Source organism: Puma concolor, chromosome F2 (genome assembly GCF_028749965.1).
Source record: "Puma concolor isolate L17-30 chromosome F2, mPumCon1.1.hap2, whole genome shotgun sequence".
Lineage (NCBI taxonomy): Eukaryota > Metazoa > Chordata > Mammalia > Carnivora > Felidae > Puma > Puma concolor.
In genome coordinates, this window is record NC_141684.1 from 58,600,689 (window position 1) to 58,626,056 (window position 25,368).

Consider the following 25,368-nt stretch of genomic DNA (forward strand, 5'->3'; position numbering starts at 1 on the left):
TCATACTAATCTTAATTTTTCATGCAATATTAAGATTATAGGAGCCTATGGGTGGCTCAGTTGGTTAAGTGTCCAACTTCTGCTCAGGTCATGATTTCACGGTTCATGGGTCAGAGCCCCTCATCAGGCTCTGTGCTGACAGTGTGGAGCCTACTTGAGATTCTCTTTCTTTCCCTCTCTCTGCCCTTCCCCATTCATGCTCTGTCTCTCTCAAAATAAATAAATAAATAAACTTAAAGAAAAGAATATGGACAATACTAATATCAGTAATACTAATACTCTTCCCTCAGGCTTAGCTTACACTTTTATTAAAAGTAAAACAAGAAGTTGGTACTCAGATTTCTTCTAGATTGCTTCAAACATGTGAATATTAGACATAAAATATAAAAATAAAAAATAAGTGATATTCAAAACAAAATCAAGATTTCTGAGACCAAAATTAAATAGAATTAAAATGCAAAGCAGTAAGTGGGGCTTAAGCCACATGTCCTCTAGACTGTTAATCAAGAAGCAGGGTGAGAAAGCCAAGTGACCGGCTCATGAAGGACAATAGAGAATAAAGATGCCAAACATGGGGTAGAGTTAGGAATCACGTTCCCTATTTAAAACTAAGGTTTAAGGTACAGTTTTTCCACTCACGAGAAGAGGCTGAATAAAAGCCATTACCAAACACATTCTCAGATTATGGCTTATGTGATATTGATGCTTATCGAGGTGGCTTACATTAAGATGCTATTATTTCTAATTTTACAGACATTCAAACAGATACAAGTTATATGCTTGCCCATCATTGCCTGGTTTAAAAGTCAAAGACAGAATGAAATTCAATTTTGTCTTAAATAAAAGATAAGTCGGTTAAGCATCCTACTCTTGATTTAGGCTTAGGTCATGATCTCAAGATTGGTGCGATAGAACCCTGTAGGGTGCTCTGCACTGACAGCACGGAGCTTATTTGGGATTCTCTCTCTCCCTCTCTCTCCGCCTCTACCCCACTCGCTTTCTCTCTCTCTCTCTCTCGCTCAAAATTAATACACTTAAATAAATAAATAAATAAATAAATAAATAAATAAATAAAAGATAAGCATTATTTGCACTTCGAAAATAGAATTGTAATAGACGATAATGACTAAGTGTGTCCAAATTGTCCTTTTGAGCCTTTTGCAATTATAATATAGATATATTAACCTACTTATTCTACATGTGTATGTGTTCTTGTCCACACATTATCTACTTTAAATGTGCTCACCTACGTCTTCCTGGGTATGAAGATTTCTATGTAGGGTCTGGGTTTGATTAGTTCCTGTCATGGCTCATTTGCATAACATGGACTGTGCACCTTAGAACCTATACCTCTAGTTCCTGCTGAGTTTTCAAAAGCAAGTTTTTTTTCCTAGCTCATTATTTGTCTATTCACATTGCTTATATGTATGTTTTAAAATTTATATATTCAAATCTAACAGTTTTACTCTTTGAGTTCTACCTTTGTTGTCATCTTAGAAAAAATTGCCTTCTCCCTAATATTATAAAAATATTCTTCTAGAATTTCTTCTGGTAGTTTCTTTTTTAATATAAAAACTTGATTTAAAAGGGATTTATTTTTATGTTAGGTGTGGGCTATCCCCCCCCCATTGTTATTCAGTTGCCTCAATATCATTCCACCATCCATCTTTTCCCACTTATTTGAAAATTCATCATTATTATATATTAAATTCTCATAGATATTTTGGTATATCGCTGGGGACTAGCCTATTTAAATCATTTTTAAAAATTCTTTGCCACAATATTTTGATTGTAATTTTTTTATTCACCCAACCATTAATTTATTGTAATTAAAATTTTAAACTTCAAACACATACAGTTCATTGGTTTTTGTTTACTTGTTTTGTAGTGTTTCTGGTGTACAGTTCTATGAGATTTAGACATGCATAGATCTGGTAATCACCGTGAAAGACTGGAGACAGAATAATCCCAACATCTCAAAACATCTCTCCATGCTGTCCTTTGTATGTTTAAATTATATTTCTCTAATGACTAATGGTGTCGAACATCTTTTCCTGTCCTCATTTGCTATCCTCATTTCTTTCTCGGTTAGCATCCTGTTCAAATATTTTAGTCAATTACAAATATTGTTTTTCTGTCAACTTTTAAATTTTCTTAAGATTCAAGATACACGTTCTTTGCCTAGTTGCGTGATTTGAAAATATTTTCTTCCAGTCTGTGGCTTGTCATTTTATTCTCTTAATGTTTTTTCCATAGCAAAAGTTTTAATTGAGATATAATTTACCAATTTTTAAATTTATGATTGAACTTTTGGTTTTATACCTAAGACTACTTTGCCTGATTAAAGGTCACAAAGATTTTCTCCTATGGCTTTTTTCCCCTCAAAATGTATACATTTTATATTTGTGATTTACATGTACATTACAATTCATTTTGAGTTTAAATTTTGCATGGAGTGAGAAGTGCAGGTTGAGTTTGATTTTTTCCATATGGATATGTCCTCTTGTTCCAGGATCATTTTTAAATGACTTTCTCCATTGTCTTTGCAATCTGATGGAGTGTCTTCCCTCATCTTTTATTCATAAAAATTTATAGCCTATTCTTTATTGTTAATTATTCCAAATATGATTTTGAATTACTTGTTCAGTTCTTATCCTACTCCTCAAAAGTCTACTTAGAATTGTAATTAGAACTACATGAAATTACATTGATTAACTGAGGGAATTTATATTCTTAAAATAGAAATTTTTATACAGGTTAATCTTACGTCACTTAATAAACTTTGATCGTTTCCTTCATATGGATTTCCAAAATGTACTTAGTTTCAGGAATGTTACATATGTGTGACTATTGTGAATGTAATATGCAGCTATCAGAGAACATTTTCTAAATGATTATTTCTATTGTGTAGGAAGGCAGGTTTTGTACGTTTATTTGTAATCTATCCATGTTTCAGAGCTTGTTCTTTCTGAAAATTTTTCCATTTATTCCCTGGGATTTTCCCAATGTCCATTGCATTGTATACAAATAAAAAATTGGCTCTTCTTATCCCATGTTAGTATTCAGCATTCCTTCTTATTTTGATTGCAATGACTAGAACTTCCAGTATGCTGACACCAGACATCTTTAACCAGTCCTCACTTAAGTGAGGACTTTAACCTCACTTAAATGAGGATGCCAAATTTCATCTTAATACTTATTGCACTGTTGGATTCAGACAGATACACTTTAGGAATCATCTACTCATGACTTAACAGGTATGTGGGGGGTTTTGTATTCTTTAATTAGGGATTGAGGTTGTGTATTATATATGCTTTATTTTATACTTTTGATAAAAGCAAACTGTATTTTACACTTTATTTTTATATTATACAAGCATCGTACATGGTGGTAGAAAGTGACACGTTCAGTAGTACTCCACAGTTATATTTTGTATTATAGATACTTGGTAGTTCTTGTGGGACTAACTATAGTTTAAAACAGTATTTCTAGGGAAAATACTTTGAATTCCCAACAACTAATTGATGTATTAAATAAAGAATGACTCAATCTACTTTTAAAGAAACACTTCAAAGAAATTTTGACACCTGTTTCATTTCTCTTCGTGTATTTGTTATCATTATTTGTCATAATTCTCTGATATCTGATAAACGTAATGCTGGAACTGAGAACAGGTCATATATTCAGTCTGGCTTATGTAACCATGAGGAGCTCTAAGTTTTTCTTTTATCTGTTCTCTTAGTCACATCCCTTTCCCCAAGGAACTTAATTCATAGGCCTCCTGGACTTCATCCTTTCCAGCTAAAATAACTCCAAGATTTGAGAACTTTATCCCAGTCAACGAGTCAGGTATCTGCCCTTTCTATTATTGCTCCTTTCTTTCTTCTGGTATCTTCCCTATTCTTCCCTAATATTACTGTTCAGGTATAATGGTTTAATTACTAAATTCTACTGCCTCTCCTTCATCTGGCTCTTTCCTTTTTTTTTTCTAGCATTTTCCCAAGTATGACACACAAACCTAAAGATCAAAGACCAATACAATATTAACTGAACCTGAGCAAACTGTCTTAGAAGGCTACTCTCAGTAGAATTTCTACCCATCAGACAACTTGCCAACATGTATTCAAAACCACCCTGAATTTGAGTAGACATGAAACCTCAGTGAAGAAAAGCCTGGAAGAGATTCTCAAAATGTATGCCCTAAGAGTTTGTAAGGTGCATTGTTCTCACAATGTATTATTGTAGCCAGTTTGGAAAATACTAATAACTAATATTTCTGGAATCATCCTGGCCATCTAAATATATTCATTCATGTCATTCCCACAACAGGACTTTGAAGCAGATAACTATTAAAAATCCCTACTTTAACCTACTTTACTGATCGAGTAACTGGGACACTGAGAGGCTTAATATTTGAAAAGATCACATACCCAACACATGTTACAGGAAGTTTAGAACCAAAATTATTTCATTCTAGAGGCTGTGAGTGTAACCATTAGGTTAGTGGTCTTCTGGTGATTTCGAAGGATCTTGAGTTTACCCTTGAGAAGCCAGAGTCTTAATGATGCCTAGGGTTAGATTGTGTGAACCTGGAATTGCTGGTAAACTCTATAGAGTCATACATGGGGCCCCTGGGAGTCTTTGCCAGATCTTGGAACTTCCAAAGATTGCAGCCCCATTTCCAGATTATATCTCAGCCTTAACCATTGAGAATGCTTAAATATGAACAGTAACATGAGTTACCTAATCCACAAAAGGAGAAAGAGGTTTCCCAAAACAATATGGGTAGTTGGAGATAAAAGTGCAGTTCTAAATTTCCCAGAGCACTTTATGTTTGTTCTCAAACTCAGGAATTCTGAAGATGATCAGCCATCAAAGAATTAATATGTTTGACACCCAACCTGAGAAACAGACTTTGTAAAGGCTAATTTGTCAAAATCATATTCAGCAGTCAACACATGGTGGCTGCATAGGACATCAAAAGACACAAAATGTGGGACGTCTGGGTGGCTCAGTCAGCTGATCGTCCGACTCTTGATTTCGGCTCAGGTCATGATCTCATGGGTTCCTGGGATGGAGCCAGGCATGGGCCTCAGTGCTAGCGATGTGAAGCCTGCTTGGGATTCTCTCTCTCCCTCTCTCTCTCTCTCTCTCTCTCTCTCTCTGCCCCTCCCCTGTTCACACACACGTGTGTGTGTGTGCACACTCTCTCTCAACATAAATAAATAAACATTTTCTTAAAAAGACACAAAATGAGTTTGATATTAGCTACATTTTTCTGCTACTACATTTTTAGCTACTATAAGGTAGACACTATCCCAATGCTTTCAATCATTTTTTAAAACGTTTGTCTCACATTATTGTTGGTGAATTTGATTTTAGTAAATTGCCTGTTATTGTTTCAAAGCATTCTCTAATCTAAATGGGTGAACTACTACATTTATTTCTAAGGTTCAGAATCAAATCCACATTTTATCCACTAAAATGAAGATAAGTATCAAAAACTTCACCTTTGTTTTATAGATGAGGAAGCCAAGGCTTCTAAGGTCTCATAATCATTAAAGGGCAGAACCAGGTTGCAAACCTAGGTGGTCATTGGTTCAAAACCAAACAAAAATAAATCTGAGATTCTCTGTTATCCAAAGTAACATGTTGATATTTGAACTCAGCTCTCATTGTATCGAGCACAGTCTCTCCTCCAAGCTAGATTTCTTCAGTTCTCTCTACCAATGTTCGTATGGAATAATTTCAAGACTTCTTCACAAGCCCGGCTATCTCCTTGTGAAGATTTGTCACGATTCTTTAAAGACAGATACCAATAACTGACCACTCTTGTCTGCTAGCAGACAATTATCTCTCACATCTTAACCACCCTGGGCTTCGATTTTCCACATATAGGCTTATAAAGTTTGCTTAGCTATTTCAGAGTTGATGTGAATTTCAATGAAATCACATTTTAAAACATTTTAAAGTATGCATTGCTATATAATTCGTATCATTATTAGTATTATAAGAACAGGTACATTAAAGCTTAATACTGTTTCAAAAATTATTTGTAGTCATAAACCTTTCTCTTAAAAGACATAATATTCTTTCTATTGACATACATTTTGCATTCTTTAAAAGAACTCTAAGTGTTTTCTAAGTATTAGCTTAACATTTTGTACAGTGCACAGATAGAATGTATTTTGTACTATCTCTAATTAAGATCGAATGTATTTTGTACTATCTCTAATTTGCAAATAGAAAAAGACATGAAGTAGGAACCATTTGGTAAATTAATGAAACATTTAACAATTATACAGATTTTGCAACTCGAAATCAGTACATTAAGGCTTTTGATTCACTTATCTTTAATTCATGTGTAGTTCATTGATGCAAATGTTTTGGCTATAACATTTCTATTGAATCAAACATATGCTCCATTAAAGACTCCATGTGACCTTAGGGCCTTGTCTGACTTTTTAACTTAACTGAACTGAAATGATATTAATGATGGAACAAATTCTCATTTCCTGTAAATTTTTAGCATCCTTTCATACTATTGCTTATGAAAATGATTGCTCAGTAACCACTGGTGGCAATTTTTAGTACAAGGTAAACTCATGGGGCATTTGTCTATCTAATTTACCTGAATAGCATAGAGACAACTTCTACAATTTATTTTTAATTTAAACACTAAGAAGCATAACAAATATATAGATAAAAATGATATCACTAAGCAACACCAAAAAATTAAGTCATTATTACTAAAAGTACATATTGAGGTGTATATTTCTAGATATTTTTATGTACTTATTTGCATGTTTTATGCAGTTATGTTTTACGGTATGTTTTCTTACCTAACTACAAATAGTGAACATTTCCCAAGTCAATAAATACATTTTTTACAAAATTATTTTTATTAATCTCTAGTACGTCAGCATATAAATGAAACAAAATTTTCTCGATCACTCTATTGCAGGGCCTTCAAACTAATTCTAAGTTTGTTTGTTAAGTGATATAACAACAGTTATATTGGTGGTTAAATCTTTATTCTAATGTTTTACTATTTCCTAAGGATTTGTTACATAAAAGGAATCACAGAATTTTCAAAGTTTTAGACATATATTGCCAAAATAATTCATAGAATAGTTCTATGGATTCTGTGAATTGACATTCCAAAACTACATGTTTGAAGATAACACTGGCTGTAGTCATTTTTGAATTAAATCTTTCCCAATTCCCTAACAGATTTTTGATGTCTTCTTGAAAACTGCATCTCTGTCTGAGTCAGTATATATTTAATATGTGTAGGACTCTTTTTCTATCTTCTCCAGCACAGTTCTTGTTCATGTTCGTTTTTTTATTCTAAATGGAATTTTCATGTTTTGTCATGATTTTAAGTGTTCTTTATAATTTAAGGATATTAATCTTCTCTGTGTTTGGATTTTAAGTCTATTTTTAAATTTATAAGTTTTCCACATGGAAATGTTTTTGGAACATAGAGGAGGCAAAATTATTTATCTTCCCTCTTTAGACTTTTTCAGTTGTGCCTGAGAATTAAACTGATATAAGACAGATTAACAGGAGAAAAGTATACAAGTTTATATAAGTTTTACATGACGCAGGAGATTTCATAAGGAAACGAAGCTCAAAGAAGTGGCAAAATACCTAAATGCTGTTATACTAGGTTGAACAAAGGGAGGCAATTGTGAAAAAGAAACTAAAATAGATGGAGAGGCCAAAGGAAGATAAAAATTATTTTAACAAGGTCTGTTTGTACAGAATTCTCTCAGCTTTGATTCCCCATTGAAGAATATTTCTTTTCTCCTGGTAAAGGAAGGGCATCTTTCACATGGGAATTTTTATCTCCTGTTTTCAGAAGAAAAGGGCAGATGAAATGCTTGGCTTGCATTTGCTGTTTGCTTGTTTTTTAAGGGCCTTTAGCATAAAAGAATCCTTATGCCGTAGTGACATATTTTGGAATGACATGTTCTATCTACCACTTTCAGGAATATAGGTTTTTTTTTTTTTTTTTACTTCTCCTTATGGAAATATATTAAAAATGTGTGTAGCTGAATTGATATTCAAGCTTATGATCTCTGCCTTTGTTATAACTTTTTAACATCCTTTCTCACTATAAAATCATATGCATATATATAATGTAACATTCTTATTCTGTTTAACAATCTTAATCTATTAGGAATATATATGATTCTCAAAATCACTCTGTAGCCATTTGATCCAAAATGTTTATGAAATAATCCATCCTTTTCTACTGATTCAATCTGTATCATATTTTTGTGTTTACCTTAGATCTATTTCTGAGGGTTCTCTTTTCTTTCATTCATTTTGTCTCTTTATTACATTAATACCACATCATTTTGAGTCAATAACATATTTTAATATCCAGTAGGATAAATTTCTTATTACTCCACTTTTCTAAAATAAAACAAAATTATTATGTCAAGTTCTAAAGGAAGTCCCACTGGCATTTCGTAGGGATTATATTAAATTTATTCATTAATTCTAAAAGAACTGGCATCATTATAATGTTAAATCTTCCAAACAAGGATATGGAATTTATCTCCAGTTATTCATGAATCTTTTATGACTCCCAGTAAAGTGTTTAAAGTCCTGAACACAAGTACTTTTTTTTAGTTTTAATAAACATACCATGGTTATATAAAATGTTAACATTAAGGAAGCTAGATGGAGGACGTATTAGAACTCTGTACCGTATTTGCAAACTGTCTATAAATCTGAAATTATTCCAAAATTTACAAATGTATTAACACTATTGTTTTTGGTTGTTTCTTTCCCTTTAATGTGTGTTTCAAACACACATTACTGGACTTATATAGAATTTCATGATGACAGGAGCTGGTGACCCACCTACCAGCCATATAAGAATTCACCGCTTCCGGAAACCTGAATACCGACCAGAAAACCTCAGCAGAAAGAAGATAAGCACTAAGCCAAGGATGTTTCTTAGAATTCTTACTTTCCTTCTTCCTTGCCCTCCTCCTTTCTCAGGAACTCTCCACGTATAAGGATATTCAGGATGTTAAAAAGGTGGGGGAGTACTGTCTCACCAATGCAGACAGGTATATGGTAAACACCATGCCCCAGATGCAGTTAAAAAGATGTAGAGACACAAGCCTGGGTCAGGCCTGTTCAATAAATTAAAAAAATAATTCTCAGTAGCCCCCACGGAGGGCTGGCAGGCCCAGGAACGCTAAGCTAGACAAGCCAGCCTAGTTAAGCATTGCACATTAGCCCTGATCACTCCTTGTCTAGACCATGATACTCTCATCTAGTGACAAAAGGGGCTAGCTCTAGAAATAGGCGTTATATTCTAATTCTGGCACTTAGTAGCCGTATATGTGTACAAGTCACTCAACAGTTTGAAGCCTCAGTTCCTGTCAGTGAAGTTGTGTTGCTTTTTCACATTTCTGTGCCTTTTCCCACCGGTATTTGTATAATCTTGTCAAACTATAAAATGATTTATTGAAATGTATGATAAGAGATGACAATGAGGTAGCCATTGTTCTAGATGGTGGAGATACACTAGTTTCTCTCACACTCACTAGACTGACCGACTTGATGGCAGGAAGCAATTTCAATTTGCTTCGCTATTGCCGGCTCCCAGCACCAGCTAGCTCTACTAAGGATTCAATGAATATTTAGCAAAGAAATTTCCTTGACAAGTGTAGCTTCATACATTGTAAAACTAGTGAGGTTTCCTCACTGAGTGAGAGATACTCTGACCTTTTTCCTCTCCCTAAGAAGTCCCGGGGTCTCAGGAACATTCCATTTGTTGTTTGGGACAGTATGAAGGACAAAGTTTATGACTGCACAAGAGAGGAAGGGAAGAAGGAAAGCTCTCTTCATCAGGTGCTGCTTTTATTACCTTTCCTACACCTTCTGCCATCACGTAGAGAAGTGCATGCATCTAGTTGAGTTGTCATAGCAGAAAAGTCTGATGTTCTCGAAAGAACATGAATGCACCCATGGGAATATGTCTGGGAAATGAGAATGTTTGCCTGTTGTGAGCTTCATACAATATCACCGAGAGTAAGATCATATTTGCCTGGCCCGTCAGGAAATTCAGATGAAAGGGACAGTGCTACCCCAACGTCTGAATGAAATACAGGACGCCCTTTGGGTTTGTAGACTCAGGATTCCCAGTTTTCAGTATTTATTATCAACATGACATGTGCTCAATTGATTGATGCTCCTCTGGGTTGCTCCAGCCCCACTAGCTTCATTCCCTTGGCTGCTCTCGTTATATCAATGGCCCAGGGCTGGGAATACAAGCTCTTTGTTAAGAGACGGGTTAACAAATGAAAAAAGGTACTGAAGAGGAACCAGGCCCTAATGTAGATTCCCTCTCTGATATAATCAGAAGAAGTAAAAAATTTAGGGGAAGCCAGAGGAGACCTGTGAGTTGTCTTGGGTTAAAACCAAAAACTTTTATGTTTGCCCAAGTCCAGGAATCTTTACAAATTTCATTCTTCAAGACAGAATATTATTGAGCATCCATTTATGCACTCAGAAAATGAGTGGCTACAAGATTTGGTGTGGGTTAATGTGAAGATGATGATTAAGGTATAACTTTCAGGAATCTTCTTCACATCCATGTTGTTATTAAGAGCTGGTGCTGGTAACACTGTAAACATATGAAAAAAAAATCTAAAGGGTGTTGACAGTTCCCTAGAGAGATCCCTGGTCTCCAGTTTCCCCTATGTCAGAAACCAAATACTGCGTTTGACACAGAATTCGTATGCACAAAATATATTATAGAAACCTTGTTTCAGATGTTAAGTTTCCCCCATCCGCAAAACATGTGGTTACTAATTGTTCTTAAAATTAAATACCGTGGTAGCTAGCACAAGTGAGAAGCCAGCCACAATATGAGAATATATAATTAACCTTTAGACAAGTGTAATGGACATGATTTTAGGTCTGCCTAAGAGCCAGGTTCTAGCCGAACTTAATTCTTGGACAGTGATGAAATGCAGGCTGTTGTGATCCTGCTTTTCAGAGGAGGCACTTGGACAAATGGAAAAGGCAATCAAAGATTTGTGAGCCATGCTTAGCCCATTTATTTTTGACAGGGTATTTTCTGAAAGTGTGTGTGCTTGCACACGCGTGTATATTTGTGCATTTGGTTATCAAGGTATTATCCAAACTATACAAACAGGAATTTTTGCTTTGAAAACAAAATTAAGCAAGTGCTACTAAAAAATTAATAAGTGTTGGTTCTTTATGTGACCTCCAGTTACGGCATGCAATTCTGGTCGCCCTTTCTTAAAACAATTATAAATAAAGTTTTATATTGAAAGAGATTTTAGAAAATATATAGTAATTCTACTGAAGCAAACTTGTCAGACCCAACTCATAACTTCAATCCTGTTCAGTTATTTAGGAGATTTCATAGAAAACCAACTTTATTTTTAAATAGCTATTTTTTTTAAATATAAGTGTATAAATTGTGGTTTTTATATCAGATTGTTGAAGACTGTACCTTACCTCCGACACACATTTCTGATACACAGGAAGGCAAGAAAAGAGCTGATTAATTTCCAGTTAAAATATTTACTGAGGAAATTTCTGAGTTATCTGTTCTTTCTCTTCTCCCTTTCTTTATAATATTCCCCTATTGACCATAAAGCGGATTTTAAGCTGATATGTGCATTTAGTGAGGAGGCATGTTCTTAGTTATGAAATGTCGATAAGTAGAAGCACATTTATATCTTTTTCTCTTATTGACGAGTTAATTTACTTTTTATTCTTAACCACCTCCCAGCTCATTTTCTATTGCGGTGTTGTGGTTTATATAAGAAAAACTGTTCCTTGTAACTTTAGAAGTAACTGATGTTCATAATATTAAGACATGAAAAGTCTCCATAACTTATAGCCTTCTATGCGAGGAGGCACGGTTAGTTTTACCTGAAATAGTTTTATCTGAAAAAGACTCAAAGCGTTTTCTCAGTGTTGGGTAAAGACAAAGCCCTTCTAGTGTGTAGCTAACAAGATCTTTTGTACAGAGGCTTTTGCTTACAATCTCGTCTGTTGATATCAAGGCTCATTTGGCATCAAGATGAGCATTCCACAGCATGGTTTCCCAGTAACCCTCCAACCATGCCACATGTGAGGGCGTGCTTCAAAAAGTCCTTAAAGCATTTCTTCTGACCTTGCCTCAGTAGATTAACTTCAGTTAATCAGATTAACTCCAAATCTACATTGGAGGATCTTGATATTTTAAGTATAGCTTAAAAGAAATAATGACAAGAACTACAAAGGAGTAGTCCAAGGAGCTGAATTTCAGAATCATCAGTGGGCTCCAATTCACCATGAACCTAGAAGGGTAATGATCACTCTAGAAGCAAAAGGGGAAACACATTCCAGTAAATTATGGAATATATATATATATATATATATATGTGTGTGTGTGTGTGTATATATATACATATATATATATATATATGTATATATATTTGAGTCTTTTCAGCTCCCTTGGAAATGTACTTGTGGAAATATCCTATATACACAATATGTTTCCTATTCTAATTCACATTGGATATTAAGCAATGCATTACACTGTAGAGCAATTATTATACCATTCTCCCAAAACAGCATAACTCTTTAGCCATACTAAATCAGCAGTGAACTTGGTTTGTTGCCCTATGCGCACTGGCTGAGCTACAGAGATGGCTCTTAGTTTGGGTGCAGGTAGATTCATATACATGTTCAAGACTCTATTCTGCTGGGGTGAGTTCTCTGTGGCTCTGTTCTATAGCAGGAAGTTCTCTCAGTATCTCCATGTACTCACATCCTTTAATTGCCAATTCTGAACAAAATCATTTTACTTATATTAGGGTTGTAGTTTGGGGACAATAGAAAATCTTATTTGTAATTCTCCTTGCCATCAATTAACCTTATTATTAGTAGACTCTAATCTTTGGCTTAAGAGACTCACACGTATATTTGACCTTCTACAAAATGGAACTACTATTCCTTTCTATCAAGCCTTAACCAGTAGTGGTCATTATTGTACTTTTTGATATCACTTTCTGAAAATTTATCTTGCCTGTGTAGAGGGTGACTTTTCAGCTTTCAAGGTCCATTTCTTTCCCACCTAGTCTCCAACCTTGTCTGCCCTCATTGTAACTGATGATTCCTCTGCACCACACCTCAGCCATTTATGGAGCAATATTGGGGACATTTTAACACAAGTTACCATCATTGGTTTGTTTGTTTACCTCTCCTACTAAATAATGAGCACGTGGAATGTAGCATGTTCAGTTCCTGGAACACAGTAAGCATCAAATTAATGTTGATAGAATGAATTGATTAATGAACAGGTTTATTTGATTATTAGGCACGATTAATGAGGAGAAACTAAAGTATAAAACATACCATTTTTTCAATGTTTCTTTATTTTGAGAGAGAGAGAGAGATAGAGTGAGCAGGGGAGGGGCAGAGAGAGAGGGAGACAGAGAATACGAAGCTGACTCTGTACCATCAGTGTGGAGCACAATGCATGGCTCAAATTCATGAAGTGTGAGATCACGACCTGAGCTAAAATCAAGAGTCAAATGTATAACCAACTGAGCCACCCAGGCACCCCTAAAATACATCATTTTTAAAAACCTTTCAAACCGTAGGTAATTGTAGAAATTGATGTAAAACTGACCTTATAGAAATCACAAAATAAAAATATCTTTAATAATTATGGTAACAGTTAATGAGACTGAAATGAAAGTGCCATTGTTCTTATTTTTCTTCTTTCCGTTTGTGAACTTATAAGTATTTGAATATACTCTGAATTGTGATTTATTTTTCTAATTTTCAGACAGCTGTATTAGGTTTAAGCTAGGAATTGATAGCAATTACAAAGAATAAAACTTGAAATTGGAAAGCATTAAATTAAAGGGACCATAATAAGTGATTTCCTTGATACTTATGAAAGTAAGTTTTTTGATACTTATGAAAGTAAGTAGGACATTTTTTAAAAGCCTATGATGTTACTTCTCATTGTAATGTAACTTATCTCATGGCACTTGCAAATGATGTAAAAGGAAAAATAATATAATACATGATCAAATTTTGTGCTGGGGCCTATTTATATGGGAATCAAATAAAAGGCTTCCCAGTACCATTTGGTTCCTTTGTACAAACACCAAGTTACCTAAACACTGGCACAGACGACAGAAATAACTGTGTATTTACTCTGTAATTATATGATACTCAACCTTATAATTAAAGGAACAACAGTTGCCATGTACACAAAGTAAGTGCACTATAAAATAAAGCAATTACTGAAATAAACTATATAATTAAAAATCTCTTAAGGCAGTAACAAGGCTTGCCCAGCTAATTCTGTAAGTACCGAGATAGTTACTCCGTATGCATTATCCTGTAGCTTACAATGAGTAGAAAATAGATCTTTTCCAGAAGCATGTTCTCTGGAAAAGAACACAAACAAGCTAACGCCTTTTAATTTGTTCCCAGATCTGCTACACCCACCTTGTGTGAGGAAAGGCTGAAGTGAGAAGACATTCTGAATGCTAGTGTCCAAATGTATTTTTGATAATAATTGATGATGCAAAGCAGGCCTATCCACTGACATTAAGAGAAACAACATCTCTTTTTAAAGGCTCAACCCAATGAGCACTGTGTTACTTTTCCAGAGAAACCCCAAAGATAGTTGGGGAGATATTTTCTTTTAGAGACCCACATATGTTTGAATCTGTCAATCCTTTGTTACAAATAGGTATACAAGAATTAAATAACAACCAGGGAAGATCTTCTGTGTGGTTCTCACCAACTTTCACTGTCATTTTCCCAGCAACATTTTATGTTTCTACCCTTATTTTTATTTACTTTTTTTTTACAACTACTTTTAATTACACCTTCTTTTGGGGGAGGGGGGATAAGATTTTATAAAGCCTTCCTGATTAACTTCATACCACAGATACTGCAGAGGGGATATCAAGAATGACTCCCAGATTTCTGACTTATGCAACTGAGTGGATAGAATGGCCATTCACTGATAAAAACTACTGGAAGAAAAGCAGGTTAGTGTGGAAGATGAGGAGCTTAATTTTGGACATGTTGGATTTAAGATTATTTTGGAATTTACAAGTAATATATTAGTTATGCAGGTGAATATACATGCACGAACTCTGAAAAGAGAGCAAAGGTACAGAGGACAAATAAAGTCATGAAGACGGGTAAGCTCACCCAGAGGAAGAGCACATTGTAACAGAAGGTTGAGCAACACTAGCAGGGAGTGACATTGGAGAACAGGAGGAGACAACAATGGAAGCTCAAGAGAAATGACCAGCCCAGTGGGAAGAAACAGGAAAAAATGGTGTCAAAATGACAAGGAAAGACAGTCTTTCCAATAAGCCAGGAATAGTCAACATGTTAAATGCAGCTGAGGCACAAAGGGGTAGGAGGTTGAAAATATCCTTTGGGATGTCTTAGAGGGCACTGATGACTATGAGAGAGTCAGCAATGGTAGTAGAGTTTTACAACATTTATGTGAATCTGAAGACTTTTATAAAAAGTCAATTAAATGACTCTACAGAATGTAATTCTTTATTGGTAGTTTTCTATTTAGTAATAGATCACTGATAAAATAGTTAATAAAGATACGATTAGTTCTGTAATGCTTTCAAAGGATTTATTTAACAACACGCATTTGAAAAGAAGAATACTTATGTATTCAATCTGCATAATTTATTCAGAATTTTTAGTATCCATATGAATCTGTGTTCTGTTTGTCATGACTCTGTGGCACATTGGCCTTGAATCACAAGTTTTAGATCTATTTTAACTCATTTTAATGAGCCTTTTTTTCTTTTTACAAATAAGCAGAAGTGGTGACATTTTTGAAGATTAATATATTTACCTTTTTACATTCTGACCCAATGTGGAAAGGAAGATGAATCAAAATCTAAATGAATGCTTCTTCCTTCTGAAGTTTTTGAAACCTCATCATCTTTGGTATCTTTTTTGTTTTTATTTATGTATCATAACTAGTAGATCCTTGTATTCTTTTCTTATAGCCAAGACATATGTAATAGCAGCTCTTTCCCTTTTTCTAGGTTTCTATATTCCAGTAAGAGTTGCTGGGAATGGGGAGTGATCTCTATGTTCTTCCCATCATGAGAAGATGCCTTCTAATTTCAGGTATCTTGTCCCACCGGTTATGACTCCCCTTGTAAGGAAGAAAAACTAGTTAGGCAATTAGTGAGTTAGGAAGAAAAAGTCCTTCCAGCTTCCTCTCAAAAGGTATCCTCTAGATTGTCAAAGGACCACCAGGAAGCAGATGTTCTACTCTCCTATTCCATGCTGTTCATTTTACTGATGTACCTGGAGAGGCTTGTGTTTGTCTAGCACTGACTGGGATTAGGTATGTAGATTTGTCTAACTTGGGGAAGCATTATTAGGAAATGCTGCCCACACCAGGCCCATAATTTTCAATATGACCTTTATAAAGGTGGTCTATGTTCAAGTCTCCTCTAGCTGTCTTTCAACAGGTTCCGCCGTTAGGCATGGAAAGAATCACTCCCTGTGCTCTCTAAAATGCCAATGGGTATAAACTTGAAGTGGAGACTGAGGTCCTCTCTGATATGCTAAGTTCCTCCTTCCAACTGTGCTTGAACAAGTCATTAAATAAATACCCATTTTTTAATGTTTATTTATTTATTTTGTGAGATAGAGGGAGAGAGCAGGAGCAGGGAAGGGACAGAGAGAGAGAATCCCAAGCAGGCTTCCACTGTCAGTGCAGAGCCCAACACAGGGCTTGATCTCATGAACCATAAGATCATGACCTGAGCTGAAATCAAGAGTCGAACACTCACCCAACTCCGCCACCCAGGTGCCACTTCAAATCTTTATTTAAGTTTGCAAATTTTAGGTTTTCTCAAAAAAAAAAAAAAGATCCTATACTCAATATGTATTTTTGGTTTGTTTTTCTCTCTATATTTTTTAAGCCATTGTTTTTCTTTGATCATAACCTTTCAAATACGACAAAACATAAAGAACACAGTTATAACCTTAGGGTTAAAAAAAGCTAATAATTTAGACTTTAAATATTCTTTTGAGTTTTGTGGCTTTTTCTTATTTGTGAACTTACCATAAACGATGGCTAAAGTTGCCCTAATAGTGTCTGAAGTCATCATTAAAAGAAATGAATGAGAGAGGGAAGAGAAGATGCCAGTCCCAGTACCTGATCCTTTTTTGTTTGTTTGTTTTTATTTGTTTCAGTAATCTCTACACTCAAGGTAGGTCTTGAGCTCACAACCCCGAGATCACGAGTTGCACACTCTTCTTTTTTGTTTTTTTGAATGTTTCTTTATTTTTGAGAGAGAGAGAGAGAGAGAGAGAGAGAGAGACAGAGCATGAGTGGGGGAGGGGCAGAGAGAGAAGGAGACACAGAATCCGAAGCAGGCTCTAGGCTCTGAGCTGTTGGCACAGAGCCTGATGCGGGACTCGAACTCACTGACCCTGAGATGATGACCTGAGCCAAAGTCGGACGCTCAACCGACTGAGCCACCCAGGCGCCCCTAGCTGTGCACTCTTCTGACTGAGCCGGCCAGGCATCCTCAAGTACTCAGTCCTTATCCATCATATACCACTCCCTCTACCTTAGAGCCTGTAAGTTGAGCTCAATGCAGTGGACAGCACATTGAGAAGGGCTGGTCTGCCCAAGGAAAGCATTCTGCCCCCAGTTCCTGTCCTCCCTCTCCATTCAACCTCAATGAATGTTTCAGCCCCAGAAAATGCTACTTCTACCTAAAAGTACAGCAATGTATTGGTAACATTATGAGTAAAAGTGGCATTAGCTAGACAAAAAGAATAAGGATAATAGGGCAAAAAGAATAAAAATAATAAGTTATTTAATTAAGGAACGCAAATGATTTCTTCTCACTTATAAAAAAATATAATATGACAGAAGAAATACATATCATTAAAGACTAATTTTAAAATAAAGAATTATAAAGGATTTAAAATACCAGACTCCATTCTGACCCACAAATTAGTTAGAGAGGTAGGCTTGGGGGGTTCAGTTTATTTGTTTTAAAGCACGAGTGTTTTTAAACTTTGTATTTCAGGAAACTGAACCCATTTTTTATAATGCTTGACTGCCTATACTAGATTCTCTTATATGTAATATGCTACATATGTATTATATATATAAGTACTTGTTCTTTAGGGAATGATATAGCATAGGATTCAAAAATACTTTAAAAAACAATTATGGTTATTGTGAGGATGTTCTCTCCTTTGAATTTGTGTGCAACATATTTCTAGTTTTTAAATTTATTTATTTATTTTGAGAGAGAGAAAGAACATGAATGAGCAGGGGAGAGGCAGAGAGAGAGGCAGAGATCAGATTTCAAGCAGGCTCCACGCTGTCACTGCAGAGCCCAATGCGGGGCCCAGAATGCAATAGGCCAAAACGTGAACACACCCATAGAAGGTAGAAAAATAAGCGACAGACACTGACTAGGGCAAGGGGATGAAGACTGTAAATGTTAGGCAAAGAAAATTGGATTTACTCGGTGGAGAATGGGGTTGTCATGGGAAGTTTACGCAAAAAATGATTTATATTTTTTCTTTTTTACAGTTTTTCCTTTTTTACATGTGTTTTGAGATTTTTTTCAGCTTTATTGGGATATGACTGGCACAACACATAGTGCAAGTTTGAGGTATATAACGTGATGATTTGAAACACATATATATTGTAGGAGCTCCTGAGTGGCTCAGTCAGTTAAGCATCCAACTTGGATCGGGTCATGATCTCATGGTTTGTGAATTTGAGCCCCGCATCAGGCTCTGTGCCAACAGTTCAGAGCCTGGAGCCTGCTTTGGATTCTGTGTCTCCCTCTCTCTCTGCCCCTCCCCTGGTCATGCTCTGTCTCTCTCACTGTCCCTCAAAAAATAAATAAATATTAAAAAAATTTACAAAAGGGAACATATATATTGTGAAGGGATTACCACAATAAAGCTAGTTCACACATCCTTCATTTTACACAATTATCATTTTATTTTGTTGTTCTTAATATAGGCATATTTAATATTTAGTCTCTGCAACTTTCAGGTATACAATATGTTACCGTTAACTACAGTCAGTATCCTGTACCTTAAATCTTTCTCTAGTTTCTTGTGTTATATTAGATTGTTTATTTGAATTTTTTTTTCTTAATGTAGGCATTTATCACTATGAACTTCCCTCTTTGAACTGTTCATGCTGTATCCTATAAGTTTCAGTATGTTGTTTCCATTTTGTTTGTTTCAAGATATGCTTTGATTTCCCATTTAATTTGATCTTTGACCTACTGGTTATTTAGGAGTATGTTGCTTAATTTCCACATATTTGTGAATTTTCCAGTTTTTCCTCCCGTTAATTTCTAAGTTGATACCATTGTGGTAAGATAAGAGACTTGGTATGATTTCAATCTTTTTAAATTAAAAACAAATTAACATTTATTCATTTTTTGAGAGACGGAGAGAGACAGAGTACGATCAGAGGAGGGGTGGAGAGGGAAACACATAATCCAAAGCAGGCTCCAGGCTCTGAGCTGTCAGCACAGAACCGGATGCGGAGCTTGAACCCATGGACCGCGAGATCATGACCTGAACTGAAGTAGGATGCTTAGTTTAACCGACTGAGCCACCAAGGCACCCCTCAATCTTCTTAAATTTGCTAAGACTTTTTTTTTTTTCAACCTATCCTATGATCTATCCTGGAGAATGTTCTGTGTGCATTTGAGAAAAAAAATGTGTATTCTGATGCTGTTCTGTGTATGTTTGTTAGGTTCATTTGGTCTAAAATTTATTTCAAGCCCAATGTTTCCTTATTGATTCTCTGTCTGGATGATCTTTCTATTGTTCAAAGTGTGTTATCGAAGTCCCTATAATTATTCTATTGTCTATTTTTCTCTTCATATCTGTTGGTATTTGCTTAATATACTTAGGTGTCTAAGGTTGTGTATATATATAATTGCTATATCCTCTTGATGAATTGACCCATTTGTCATTCTATAAAGACCTTTCTTTTCTCTTGTTACTGTTTGTGTGTGTGTGTGTGTGTGTGTGTGTGTGTGTTTTGTGTTCTGACTTATTAAAGTCTTTTTTTCTGATATAAGTAGAGCCACCACTGCTCTGTTTGGTTTCCATTTGCATGGGCTATCTGTTATCATCTCTTCACTTTGAGCTTATGGGTATTTGCTCTTGTAAGCAGCAAATAGTTGGGATTTTTTAAAATCTATTCAGCTTATCTATGCCATTGATTGTCTAATTTAAATCATTTACATCTGAAGTTATTATTAAGAGGTAAAGGCTTACTAATGCCATTTTCAAAATTATTTTATGGCTGTTCTGTAGAGCCTGGGTTCCCTTTCTTTTCCTCTCTTGCTGTCTTTCTTTGTGAATTCATGGTTTTCTATTCCGTATGTTTTTTTTAGTGTTTATTCACTTTTGAGAGATAGAGAAAGACAGAGTGTGAGCAGCTGAGGGGCAGAGAGTATGGGAGACACAGAATCTGAAACAGGCTCTAGGCTCTGAGCTGTCAACACAGACTCTGACGCGGGGCTTGAACATAGGAACGGCGAGATCATGACCTAAGCAGAAGTCTGATGCTTAACCAACTGAGCCACCCAGGGCCCCCTCCAGTATGTTTTGATCCTTTAACTTGTGTGTACCTATGTGATTACCCTGTGACTTACACAAAACATCTTGTAACAGTCTATTTTAAGCTCATAACAATTTTGATCACATACAAAAAGTCTCCCCCTCTAAGCCCCCTTACAATTCATATTTTTGATCCCACAATTTACATCTTTTAATATTGTGTATTCGTTAATAAATTATTATAGCTATAATTATTTTGTAATACTTCTGCCCTTTCACCTTTATACTAGAAGTAAGTGATTAACAAACACATTGCCATATTATAGTAGTGGAGTATTCTTGACTAGATAGGTACTTTTACCAATGTAATGGAATAGTCACCTCTTGCAGAATTAGCGGACTGACTTTGGAAAGACCTTCACCTGAGGGCAGTGCATGCTGGTTGTGCTGCAGCCCTCGGGATTATATGTGGAACACCATGTGCGGGGGTATACGGCAGCTCCAAGTCCAGAGGGTGGTGGCGACTCACTTGCCCAGGCTGCTGGAGTTTGCGATGTTGACAACTGCATGATTCTTGGTGGGAGCCGTGCAGTATCTGCAATGGCTGCTAGGACTGTTGGGGTACTCAGTGGCACTTCCAAGTCCAGAGGCTAGGGTCTAGGGCAGAAGACAATGGTGGCCAGTGCTATTGATGTTTAGGTGCTTAACTGCAGGGGCCAACGTAGCGGCAGGGACTGGCTGCAGAAACACACATGGTGGCAAAGGCTGGGGCCAGGGCGAGATAGGGGTGCACCTGCAGCTGCAGGATGGTCGTGACTGTCAGTGTGGCCTTGCACAACTTCAGAGGCTCATCATGGGTGACAGCCCGGTAGTAGAAGCTGATGAGAGGAGTTTGGCCAGCAGCAAGTAGTTGCCCAGCTGCCTGGCTAGCTGCAGGCACGCCCATCTGTGTAAGTGAGTGACAGGAGTCAGGGCCAGTTGCTGGCCTACAAGCAGCTGTGAGGAGGGGCTTCACTGTTGGCATTACTCTGCAGTTGCAGGGGGCTCACCACGAGCACGTGCACGGCGGTGAGGGTCAGGTGCTGGGGTCCTGGTGGGCACCTTGCATGCACACAGCCACAGAAGCTGGCACTGGTTGCTGGTGAGGATCCCAGATTCCGCTGGAGCTGGGGGAGGGAGCAGGGAGCATCTTAGGCAGCTGGCATCTGTCAAAGAGAAATAAGATGGGGCAACAGCCTCAGTGGTGAAGTCTGCAAGAGTGTCTGTGACTGCCCTCTTGGTTTCTTCAGCCAAAGCTGCTGCGTCTTCTGTGGAATAGGCTATTGGGGTCTGCAACTGAGGTCCTTCCTGATGAAACTTGGAGGGTGGTCTGCAGGATCCACAAGGGCTACTGAGGTCTCCACTGGTGAAGCGTGCTGGGATCTTCTGCAGGGTCACTCATTGCTCTTGCTCTGTGGCTGATAATGGTAGCCCTTGTCTTTCTTCTTTGCTCCTAGCCATCTCTAGATGTCTCAGCTTGGCTGGTCTCTGAGGAGGTGAATCTGAAGTAGGTTCTTTGTGCAGTGCCCTGAAAGGTTGAGGAAGCTTGCCCCTCACCCCACTCCCCTTTTCCCAATTAGGACTACTCTTTGGGGCCAGGGAATTCTGTCTTGGGGCTGAGCAGTGCCAGCCAGGGGGACAGGTTGATGCAGGCAAAATTAAACTGTTCTTTCAACTTTTTTCATGTGGGTATTCTCACGTGCTCCATTGTATTGCTGAAGCATCTTAAGTGGACATTTGAGAGCTCCCAGAGCTATTTTTGGTCATGGGTAGCTATCTAATGGTTGATCTTTGTTGAAGGACTGGGGCTTGGGCCTCCTACTTTGCCATCTTTTTTTTTTTTTTAAATCAATGATCTGGTATCAGATTTCGTTATTTAAAGAAGGACACAGAGAAGAAAGAAAGAAAGAAAGAAAGAAAGAAAGAAAGAAAGAAAGAAAGAAAGAAAGAAAAGAAGGAAGAAAGGAAGGAAGGAAGGAAGAAAAGAAAGAAAGAAAATCACTTAAAATCAATTGACTTCTTTTTTGTTTAAAAAGTACACACATTTTGTGCATTTATCAGAGAAAATGTGGGAAACAAAATAAAAAAGAAGAACATTAAAAATCACTAGTTATATCATCACATGGAGAGATTAAATGGTTTGTGTTCCAGACAATAGTATTTGCTTTTGAGGCTATGGAATCAATTTTTTTTTTTTTTTTTTTTTTTTTTAGAAAGAGAGAGTATGTGTGTGTGAGCAGGGGCGAGGGCAGAGAGAGCGGTAGAAAAAGAGAAGAGAGAGAGAGAGAGAGAGAAAATCTTAAGCAGGCTCCATGCTCAGTGTGGAACCCAACGTGGGGCTTGATCCCATGACCCTGGGATCATGACCTGAGCCGAAATCAAGAGGCTGATGCTCAACCAACTGAACCACCCAAGTGCCCCTGGAATAAAATTTTATATAAATAATTTATATTGTGGCTTTTCTGCATATCTGTGTTGTCAGTTTTTAAATTCAGGTACAGGGGTGCCTAGGTGGCTCAGCTGGTTGTGCCTGACTTTGGCTCAGGTCATGACATTCTCATGGTTTGTGGGTTCAATCCCCGTGTCAGGCTCTGTGCTGACAGCTTGGAGCCTGGAGCCTGCTCCAGATTCTGTCTCCCCTCTCTCTGCCCCTCTCCAGCTTGTGCTGTCTCTCTCAAAAAAATAAATAAACATTTTTTTTAAATTAAGGTAGGAATGTCACAATTATGAATTAGGAATTTTATATATGACTACATAATTCAGAATTACTAAGAAAGCTTCAGAAAGAATGAATCTTATACTGGAAATATTTCCCCTCAAATTGGTGCTTATTTATATGTGTAAATAAACATATATGCACGTGTGTTTGTATAGTTTTAAAAAATATTTAGAGCAGTGTTAGATTCACAAAAAAAAAAAAAAAGGAAAGGAAGTGCAGGTAATTCCCATATACCTCCTGCCCCCACAAGCATAGCCCTCACCAGAGTGGTACATTTGTTATAACTGATGAACCTACATTGACACATAATAATCACTCAAAGTCGATAGTTTACATTATGGTTCACTCTTGGTGTTTTACATTCCATGGATCTGGACATGTATAATGTATAATGAGATGTATCCACCATTATAGTATCATAAAGCATATCTTCATTATTGTGAAAATCCTCTGTACTCTGCCTATTCATCCCTCCAGCCACCTCTACACCTGGCAACCACTGATCCTTTTATAGTCTCTGCAGTTTTGCCTCTTCTACGATGTCACATAGTTGGAGTCATATAGTACGTAACTTCTTTGAGGTTGGTCTTATCCACTTAGTAACATGCCTTTAAGTTTCCTCCATGTCTTTTTCATAGCTTGACAGCTCATTTCTCTTTGGCGCTGAATAATATTTCACAGTCTGGATGTACTACAGTTTATTAATCCATTTCCCTACTGAAAGACATTTTTGTTGCTTCCAAGATTTGGCAATTATAAATAAAGCTGCTATAAGCATCTGTTTGCAGGCTTTTATGTACAAAGTTTTCAGTTCTTTTGGAAATTACTCAGGGTAAATGCCTAGGTAAACGCCGAGGACTGAATTTACTGCGTTGTATGGTAAGAGTAAGTATACTTTTGTTAAGAAACCACCTCCATGAGCTGTCAGCACAGAGCCCGATGCGGGGCTCAGACTCACAAACTATGAGTGACCCGAGCTGAAGTCAGATGCTTAACCCACTGAGCCACCCAGGAACCCCAGATTTTGGCTATTTTAATAGGTATGTAGTGGCGTCTCACTGTTGTTTTAATTTTCATTCCCCTGTTGGCATATGATGTGGAGCATGTTTTGATATGCTTATTTGCCATCTGCGTATCTTCTTGGGTGAGGTATATGTTAAAGTCTTTGGCCCATTTTGTAATCAGGTTGTCTATTTTTTTACTGTTGAGTTTTAAGAGTTCTTTGTACATTTGAATAACATTCCTGTATCAGATGTGTCTTTTGCAAATATTTTCTGCGTGTGTGTGTGTCTTCTCATTCTCTTGATATTGTCTTTTGCAGAGCTGAAATTTTTAATTTTAATGAAGTCCAGCTTATCAATCATAAATCATGCCTTATGTCTTGTTGTATCTAAGTGGTCATCACCTTTCTCAAGGTCATCTGGATTTTCTCATGTTATCTTCTAGGAGTTTAATAGTTTTGTATTTTACATTTAGGTCTAAGATACATTTTTAGCTAACTTTTGTGAAAGCTGTAAGGTATGTGTCTTGATTCATTTTTTGCAGGTGGATGACTAGTTGTTCCAGCAATACTTATTGAAAAGATTACCTTAGCTCTATTTTACTACCTTTTCTTCTTTCTCAGATACGAGTTGACTGTATTTCTGTGGGTCTGTTTCTGGGCGCTCTATACTATTTCATTGATCTATTTGTTTATTCTCTCACCAGTACTATTCTATCTTGGTTACTGTTGCTTTATAGTAAGTCTCGATGTTGGGTAGATGTTGGAACAAAGTTCCAACTTTGTTCTTCAATATTGCATTGATTATTGTGGTTATTTTGCTTTTCCATGTAAACTTGAGGATAATTTTGCTGATACCAACAAAATAAGTTGCTAGGATTACATTTAATTTATAGATGAAAGTGGGAGGAAATGGTGTCTTGACAATATTGAGTATTCCTATTCATGCACATGGCATTTCTCACCATTTATT